The sequence below is a fragment of the Trematomus bernacchii genome, unplaced genomic scaffold (genome assembly GCF_902827165.1).
Source record: "Trematomus bernacchii unplaced genomic scaffold, fTreBer1.1, whole genome shotgun sequence".
In the NCBI taxonomy this organism is placed as follows: domain Eukaryota; kingdom Metazoa; phylum Chordata; class Actinopteri; order Perciformes; family Nototheniidae; genus Trematomus; species Trematomus bernacchii.
This window is the reverse complement of record NW_022987950.1, coordinates 3,297,549-3,308,137: the sequence shown is the minus strand read 5'-3', so window position 1 is coordinate 3,308,137 and position 10,589 is coordinate 3,297,549.

The following is a 10,589-nucleotide window of genomic DNA, read 5'->3' as shown; positions in this document are numbered from 1 at the left end:
GATCTGGATTTGATGAGGAGATGGGATGAAGAGGAGGTGTGATGAGGTCTTTGGATTAGCTCTCCTGGCTCTGGATATGATGAACGGAGGTGGGTGGAGAAGAGGTGGATGGGGAGGAGGTGGATGGGGAGGAGGCGGGCGGCAGCATGAACACCTGAAATCACAGCTGACTGCAGGAGAGAGGAGAACCATTTTAAAGTTTGGCTGCAGCTCGGTGATTGGCTGCTGGAGAATGAGGTGAATGTAATAGGTTAAAGAGAACGCCTGTGATGAGCTGATTATAAGCAGCTGCGGAGTGAATGTATACATACCCAGTCTTCCTGAAAGAACTTGCGCTGAGCTTCATTTAGTGAGTCAGACTCATGGTCAGAATGCTGGTTGGGAGGCTCAGTTCTTCCTGTTGACAGAAGATGGCACTTTTCTGAGAGGGAGCCAGCCGGCAGACACTGGACAGTGGCACACCAACAGATGAAACAGGAATCCATCTGAGAGGCTATGCGGAAAAGGATAACAAATAATGTCAGCAAGACATGAACATATATAACCACTATCATTCAATTCTGTAATTGCAGGTTTGTTAGCATGATATTTCAAACATAAATGGCCTGTCTTAGTTTAAAGCCCACTCACCACGTCAAGGTGCAGGCCACGAGTGAGGACACAACAACGATCACAAACAGTACATACACACGAGACAAAACTTACATACATATAAATAACTTACATATACAATGAACAATGATAAAGATTTAAATCACAATTGATCATAACTCAAAATACATATATTTTTATATATTACCAAGTGGTTTCATGTAGGCTACAACCCACACAAGTATCATGCTAAATTAAGCTCTGTTGCTTGGATATCACTAGATCCTGTTACATCAGCGTAATATAAAAGTACATAACGACTGATGTGTAAATTAGCATAATTACTAGCTAGCCGCTAGCTGCTAACTGCCGCCTCGTCGTTAATATCAAATCCATCATAACAACCCATTACCATGCTGTCATGAACGCGCGGTGCTGTTACGTGTACGCAAATTGACGTGCTTGATGTGAACGAGCATTTTGGGGGGCATGTTTAAAGTTGCGCATGCGCTATGAGCGCACATACGGGTACTTCTCAGGCATGCCGGGTAATCTGTGACGTTTCGCTCTCTCAAAAGTTGGGCCATTTTGTCATCATGCGCGATTGAGCAACTCTCATAGGAATGAATGAGGCCCCGCCTCCCACGCTGTATCCAGTTCTTATTATACATCCATGCTCTGTCCCCGTTATTTTCACAAACACCCCCGCCTCTGTTAGTACACATTTACTGACACAAACATTTGTATCATCTGTTGTAGACCCAAATACATTAAATAAAATAAGAACTCATTCTCAAAAAAGATAAACGCCATTCTTAAAATGTATAAACGAACAATAGTTGGATTAATATTGATTAGAGTGCACAATAGAAATAAAATAATTCAGAGAAGAAAAAGAGATATGTTATCTATCAAAACCCAGTTAGATTAACATTCATTAATCATTGGATTGCACACTTTGTTTGTGTGGATATGTAGCAAATGAACATGTTAAATAGCACTTCATGACTGACTGAATGAAAATGACAATAAATGAACATGTAAAACAAAAAAGCGATCATGAAAATGTTTCCAATAAATGAATAAAATGATTTTTGACCACTTTGTTGTTCAGATATATCACATATTTGTAACTGAATGATGCATTAATTGAAACAAAACACAGTATAAACTGAGGAGTGAGTCCCGTGAGTTTCATGTGTTTTCTTCACTCCGCTGGGAAACTCTGCTCTCATGTCAAGAAGCATCAGAACAGTGCATGCGCTGCATCGTCCAATCAGTGAGCGATACACAGTAAGGGGGCGGGGAGAGTATCTGAGGATTTCACCGGAAGATGGTCTGGTGGTTCCTCGGTTATCGCTCCTCCATTATCGCTCCTCGCTCCTCGATCCTCGGTCCTCCGGCAGAAATAAGAGCCATGGGACGCTACTCAAGATGGCGCAGACAAATCAACTTCCGGTGATACCGAGGACCGAGGACCGAGGAAATGAAAATAGTCGACCTGAGAAGGACCCCTTATTTCGGAAAAATTATGTATGTATACGGAAGTCAATGGAGAGAGCTGGATAGTAGTGGAGCATATTTGATTGGGGGTCCTTCTCAGGTCGACTATTTTCATTTCCTCGGTCCTCGGTCCTCGGTATCACCGGAAGTTGATTTGTCTGCGCCATCTTGAGTAGCGTCCCATGGCTCTTATTTCTGCCGGAGGACCGAGGATCGAGGAGCGAGGAGCGATAATGGAGGAGCGATAACCGAGGAACCACCAGACCATCCTCCGGTGAAATCCTCAGATACTCTCCCCGCCCCCTTACTGTGTATCGCTCACTGATTGGACGATGCAGCGCATGCACTGATCTGATGCTTCTTGACATGAGAGCAGTTTCCCAGCGGAGTGAAGAAAACACATGAAACTCACGGGACTCACTCCTCAGTTTATACTGTGTTTTGTTTCAATGAATGCATCATTCAGTTACAAATATGTGATATATCTGAACAACAAAGTGGTCAAAAATTATTTTATTCATTTATTGGAAACATTTTCATGATCGCTTTTTCGTTTTACATTTTCATTTATTGTCATTTCCATTCAGTCAGTCATTAAGTGCTATTTAACATGTTAATTTGCTACATATCCACACAAACAAAGTGTGCAATCCAATGATTAATGAATGTTAATCTAACTGGGTTTTGATAGATAACATATCTCTTTTTCTTCTCTGAATTATTTTTATTTCTATTGTGCACTCTAATCAATATTAATCCAACTATTGTTCGTTTATACATTTTAAGAATGGCGTTTATCTTTTTTGAGAATGAGTTCTTATTTGATTTGATGTATTTGGGTCTACAACAGATGATACAAATGTTTGTGTCAGTAAAAGTGTACTAACAGAGGCGGGGGTGTTTGTGAAAATAACGGGGACAGAGCTGCTGTCAGACGAACAGCTGTGCGGCGTCATCACAAACGGACGTCGCTTCACGTGACGCTCCGGAGGAAAGGACGTCCCATTGCTCTTAAAACTCATTTCCCTGCTTCTCGTGGTTTCCTTGCGTCTCTCCATGCTTCCCTGGTGGGAGGGACTAAACGCAGGGAAACGACGCAAGTGAGGGACGCAAGGATTCCATTTAATCGACCTGAGAAGGACCCCTAGAAGAGCATCTTCGGTTTAATGGCTGGGCTCCATGGGTGTAAAAGACCTTTAATAGAGAGCTATAGCCATTCAGTTAATTCCAATTGGCAATTTCGACACAATTAATACGTATAGATGCTTCCAAGTGTTTTGTTCTTTTTAGTCAATAAATGATGTAAGAAAACATTTAGTGTAATGGGTTGCTAAAATACATTTACTTTGCATTTTCTACTTCCTTTGCTTTTTGGAAACAGCACGGATACACACAAAAACTCAAAGTGTAAAAACATCCTTAACATGGAACCATTCTACATATCAACATAGCAGTATTACCTTCTACACAGCAATATATTTGGCAACATGCTCAATATCAATTTTTAAACGATTTTTGGTCGAGCCAAAGTGCTGTACATATAATAAAAATACCCTACAGTAAAGACACTTTACAGCAAATACAACAGCACAGTTTGTGCAGAATATCAGTATGAGAAAACGACACCCTCACATCGTACAAGGAAAAACTTCCGGAGAAAAACCCACAGTTTAAAGGGAAAAATGGGAGAAACCTCAGGGAGAGCAACAGAGGAGGGATCCCTCTCCCAGGACGGACAGACGTGCAATAGATGCCGTGTGTAAATCGAAGAGATAATACATTTTACAGCGTAGGTAGACCGAATGTTAGGAAATGCATGTGTCTATAATAAGAAGATGAATCCACGAAGATGTCAAAAACAATCCTGTGGGAGCCATCAGGGAAGCAGCATGACGAGACCCAGGCCCAGGAGACAGGCCCAGCCACGACCCGAAGTCCACGACTTAATCCAGAACTCAGGATAGAGGATCCAGGGCACAGGACCACAGCAAGAGGATCAGCCTCGACTCCGGATCCCGGCGTAGATATAGACACAAAAGAAGAAAAATTTGGGGGAGGCTGGGTTAATCGGAACATGAGAATACACAGACACAGACAGACAGAAGGAAGAACAAGCACTCCCTTAGGATAGGTTAAGGGTAAAGGGTAGCAAGTAAGAGAGTAAGACAACAGAGGTGGAGAGGCACACGCAGGGAGCAAGGTCCCCACTGGAGCCTTAGTTGGAATTGATGAGAGGTAGGGAGGTACGCTGTGTCTAAGAATCATAACACTCCCCTGCCTGGATAAGCCACTCTGCAAACCTGTTTCCCTCTAATAAAACCTCGAGAGGTTAGAGAGGGAAAAGGTTTTTGGATAAAGAGAGGATGGAAAGAATCGATTACAGGAGTAGAGAGTATGAGAAGTAGAGAGAGACAAGATTTAGAAGAATGAGTAGTAGTAATAACCTTAGTTTTAAATATAAGATCCAAGTTTTTAGGATTTAAGTGAAAGAGCAAGGACCCAAATGTAGGTGAAGAGGCATAGCGTATCTATGTCAATGCACTCTCATTAGATTATTTTATCAACTATAAGCTTTATCAAAAAGGAAGGTCTTAAGCGTACTCTTAAAACGGATAGGCTGTCGGCCGCCCGAACACAAACTGGAAGCTGATTCCACAAAAGTTGAGCTTGATAAGAAAAGGCTAGAAGGCCAGAGAGAAGAAGTGAGTTTTAAGTGTTGATTTAAAAACCCCTAGGGTCTGGGCCGACCTCACATGGAGGGGCAGAGTGTTCCAGAGCCTGGGGCCAGCTGCTGCGAAGGCTCGGTGCCCTCGGGTTTTGAGCCTGGTCTTGGGCACTATCAGCTGCAGCTGGTCAGCAGACCTTAAAGCTCTGGCTGGGGTGTAGCGATGGAGGAGTTCAGCTATATAGGCCGGAGCCAGCCCATTTAGTGCTTTAAAAACAAATAAGAGTTTAAAATCAATTCTGAACCGAACTGGAAGCCAGTGTAGTGAGGCCAGAATTGGGGTGATGTGGTCACGCTTTTTATGGCCAGTGAGAAGACGTGCAGCTGCGTTCTGAACTAGCTGCAGGCGTCTAATTGACGCCTGGTCCATACCCACATACAGAGCGTTGCAGTAATCCAGTCTCGAGGTAACAAAGGCGTTAATAACCCTTTCTAGGTCTTTAAAAGATAAAAACTACTTAGTCTTAGCCAACAGTCGTATTTAAAAAAAAGCAGGTCTTGACTACGGTGCTGACCTGCTTATCAAATTTAAAAGCGCTATTGAAGGTCACTCCAAGGTTCATGACAGAGGGGAGGATGTTTTTATTGAGAGAGCCCAGAATATCAACCGGAGAGGCTGGAGGTTGGGGTCCAAAAAAGATAACCTCAGTCTTGCTCTCGTTGAGGGTGAGGAAGTTTTGGCTCAGCCAGGATTTGATCTCTGTTAAGCAGTCCATCAATAGCTGTAATGAGTTAACATTTTGATTGAGGCCCCGGCTCCACGAGGACAAATACGGCAAAACGCATCGGAGTAACGCAAATGCAACCGCAAAAAACCTTCCGTCCCCACGCAATATACACCGGATTGTGTCAAGCTCCACGAGACGGCTCCGTTTACATCCAAACGCTGGAAAAGCTGCAGTACATATGCCGAACCTGTACATGGCGCTGTAACTTCCTCCACAAAAGCAGCAACTTCCTCCACAAAAGCAGCGAAGAAGAATGGTTGTCATGGCTGCACTTCTGTGTATTCTCCGCGGTGGGGGCCGACAGAACCGGGCAGAGTTTTTCGCCGGTCAGCGTGTGTTAAAGTTTAAATCTTCCGGACAAAATTATAAAAGTGCCGGTCAAAGGTCTTCATTGTTATTTATTGAGCTTTAAAACAAATGAATAACGACGATATAATGATATATAATCATCAAATACACGGAGCCTGTCTCTTTTTCCTCTCTTCTGACAGCGTCAGTGTCTGTCTCATGCAGCAGCTGATCCTGTAATGAGTGACCCGACAGTAAAAATGAACATATTTATAACTAGTTTAGGTAGTTTGAGAGGTAATTAAAATAGCTAAGGGTGATGATCTGACTTGAAGTGTGTGTTTTGCTCCCGCTGCATCACAGCGGCAGGAGCTGCGTGTCTCCGTCCTGTCAGATTAGACTTCACTCGCGTTTATGTCCATATCGAGATAAAGATAAATAATCTGAATTCAAGGAGGAGCTCCTGTAGATGTTGCACAAAGAACTGTAGCAAAAAGTCTTCCGGTTTCGCTATGAGTGGTCGCATTTCCGAGAGCTCCCGCATTGGAGGTTATTCCTCACGATTTTTCACATATTTCATCCTCCTGACAATATGGATTATGGACTCCTACCTCAACTCATCAATGAGGCAACATCACTTAGTGAAGGAGAGTAATGAAAGCGGGGATAAAATGAACCACAATGACTTTTACCTTCTCAACGGCTGGGAAAGGAAACACCTCGCTTTTGGAAGTGCAAGCATTCATGCATTATTAACTGCAAACCCGACGCGAAAGTACTTACCCCCGTCAGGCAAACTAGACCGAAGAAGTATGATCGTCTTGGTCTTATTGTTAGCGGGAGACATCCATCTGAATCCGGGCCCGGTGCAGACAAGAAGCCAGTCCTGCAGGCTGGAGGAGCTAGCATCACAACTAGCATCACAACTAGCATCTCTTCCGCTACAGCAACAACTACGCGACGACAACAGAGACCATGGAGACAGCGGAGACCGAGGAATCAACGGAGACTTCGACATTCCCCCGGGGACGCCTCGGCAGACAGACACGCATGAGGCAGTGACGAGAGGAAGAGAACCGAGATCCGAGGGAACAAATATCCACCATGTTGTTAGCCACCCTGCTAGCATATCGACGGCTAAAGCTACAACGGAGCCTCCCTCCCCCCACCACCCCACCGCTCCAAGCACCACGGCAGGCCGCAAGCCGTTTGCTGTAACGGACAAAGACAAATATCTTCAAGCTGACGACATTATGCATTTAAACAACAAAAATGGACTACATATTTTTCATCTGAACACTAACAGTCTGAGACACAAACTGGCTGAACTCAGGCAACTGTTCATGAACGGTAAGGCAAGCATATTATGCTTTTCTGAGACCAAATTGGACAATTCCATTACAGATTCAGAGATTGAAATTGAAGATTATCTTGTAGTGAGAAGGGACAGGAACGTGAATGGAGGTGGTGTCTGCATGTACATACATAAAGACACCAATTTCAAAAACCGTACTGACCTGCATCATGAAAATATTGAATCTGTGTGGGTTGAAATTCTTTTTGACAATGCTAAATCTGTAATAGTCGGGACAATCTATAGACCACCGGAACAGAGTGACTTTTATGATACATTAGATGGGTGTTTGGCTGATGTGGGGGATGTAGAGACAATTATTATTGGAGACTGGAACACGGATATGCAACGTAAAGACACGTCCGTCTTCAAGTCCTTCAGTAGGATTTGTGATCTGCACGGCTTCAGCCAGCTAATCACCCAACCCACCCGGGTATGTGAAACAACACAAACTACCATTGATCTCATTCTGACCTCTGACAGGTCCAGGATCTCCAGTAAAGGGGTTATAGCATGCGGTTTAAGTGATCATTATATGATATTCTGTACCCGCAAAAAGCTAAAACAAAAGGCCGGCTGTCACAAAACAGTCATATCTAGAGACCTCAAAAACTACTCTAGCGAGGCCTTTAACCTAGAACTGGAGAGCCTGGACTGGTCAGATGAGCTCAGTGGTACACAAGTTGAAGAAACATGGCTTGGTTTCAAAAACAAATTCTCTGCAATACTCAATGATTTGGCCCCCCTAAGAACAACCAGGGTAAAAAATCGCGCTGAGCCGTGGATGCACTCCGGCATACTGACCGCCATGAAAACCAGAGACAAAAAATGCTCTGAGTTTCATAAAAGTCAGTCAATGCTTTCCAAAAGCACGAGCAGTGAACTCCAGGCCCACGTGACTGAACTAAAAATTGAAAGAAACAGACTAAGAAATGACGTAAGCTCCATGATCAAAACTGCCAAAAAGAATTTCATCAATGACAAAACTGAGGAAAACAAAAATAAACCCCGTGAACTTTGGAAATTACTCAATAACCAGCTTGGCTGCAGTAAAAAACTCAAAACGAGATTTTCAAACGTAAACATAAAGACAGATAACAGGCTCATCACAGACAAACTGGATGTGGCCAAGTACTTGAACATTTTTTTCACAAACATAGCCACAACTCTTGTAAATAAATTACCCTCCCACTCAGGGCTTTTTGGAGTAGATCACATCATGACCTACTACAAAAACCTAGGGGTACGCAAAGATGATTTCAGTCTAGCAAGGGTAACAACAGCAGAGGTACTCATTAAACTGAGCGCCCTCAAACCTAACAAGGCCACTGGCCACGACAATATCCCCTCCAAATTCCTCAGAGACACAGCAACCGCCATCTCACCAGTCATAGCTCACATAATTAACCTCTCCATAAAACAGGGAAAAGTACCCAAAGACTTCAAAATTGCAAGAGTAACCCCCCTGCACAAAAAGGGCAGCAAATTGGACCCAGGCAACTACCGCCCTGTTTCTATACTTACCTCCATCTCGAAAGTCATGGAAAAAATAGTATATGAACAGGTCGAAAAGTACCTCGCAGAAAAGAAACTAATCTATGAATTTCAATCTGGCTTTAGAACATCCCACTCCACTGACACATGCCTTCTTTATTTGACCGACCACATCAAACAAGAGGTGGACGAGGGTAAATACTGCGGCATGGTGATGCTGGACCTACAAAAGGCTTTCGACACTGTCAATCACCCCATTCTGATTGACAAGCTAAAAGCAATTGGTTTTGATAAACTATCGGTGAGCTGGATGCAATCCTACCTGGAGGGGAGAGAACAGATGGTGGAGGTAAACGGTACTCTGTCCCCCCCCCCTCCCAGTGAGCTGTGGTGTTCCACAAGGAAGCATATTAGGTCCGTTACTGTTCCTAATTTATGCAAATGACATGTCATCAGCATGTGACTGCAACTTGTTCCTGTTCGCGGACGACTCAGCCCTGCTGGTCTCTGACAGGAGCAGATTGCAGGTTGAAAAAACCCTCAGCTCCGAGCTCGGCAGAATCTGCACCTGGCTCGCCGATAATAAATTATCATTACACCTGGGTAAAACAGAGTCCATTCTCTTCGGTTCGAAACATAATCTCAGCAAATCCGACGACTTCTCAGTTGCAGTGGGTGACATTATTGTCACAAGTAAGAAGGAAATTACATACCTAGGATCTATTCTTGAGGCAAACCTCTCCTGTGACAAAATGGCATCCAATGTAATAAAAAAAGTCAATCAAAGAACTAGATTCCTATACCGGATCTCCTCTCTGGTAAACAAAAACACCCTGAAAACTCTGGCAGGAGCACTCATTCAAGGGTACTATGACTATGCTTGCACGTCATGGTACCATAGCACCTCCAAGGCGCTAAAAACAAAACTTCAAACATCGCAAAATAAACTGGTCAGACTACTGCTTGACCTTTCATCTAGAACCCACCTCACCTCTGCCCACTTTGACAACCTAGGATGGCTTAGAGTAGACGACAGAGTACAGCTACTTGCAATGGGCCTGGTCTACAAGATCCACTACACCTCTATGGTACCCATGTACATGTCAAAATTCTTCCCAAAGGTCAAGGAATACCATGATCATAACACCAGAGGGAGCTCCACAAATCATGTAAAACCCAGATTTGGCACAAAAAAAGGGGAATACACGTTTCGCAATTATGCCACATCAAGGTGGAACACTCTTCCCACAACTGTAAAGGAAAGTAAAACTATACTTACCTTCAAAACCTCTCTTAAAGAGCACCTTCGGGGGAAAGCATTGCAAAACTGGCCCCGGTAATGGTACAAATCTCAACCTGTCGTACAATGGACAGCTTCCCCCCCCCATCTATGTATATACTCGCATTTTAGACTCTGTTACTAACTGTATATCTGTAGACTTGGTATGTCTTAAATGTCCGGTTAGGATGTATTAGAACGAAATCTAAAATGAAAATTGTAAATAATCCATCTGTATGTAAAAAACCACCTGTATGTAAATTGTAAATAAGCCATCTGTATGTCATATATGTCTTATATGTCTTAAATGATATGATGAATTGGAAATGGGGGACCCTGATGTAAACAAGACGAAAGTCTTTCTCTGGTCTGCATCCCCTTAACAATTGTATGTTTTGAGCTGTACTGTACTGTACCCAATATACAAGCTGTTAATAAACTTTTCAATCAATCAATCAATTCAATCAATCAATCAGCATGGTCAGTAGCGACTGGAGCACGATAGCAACCCTGCGGGGGAGAGGCGGGGCTATGAAAACGAATGACCGTATAGGCGACTCCACAGCCCCGTTGGACCCCCCAGAGCGCTCCGTTCCCAGATCTATCCACCTTTGGACCCGTTGTCGT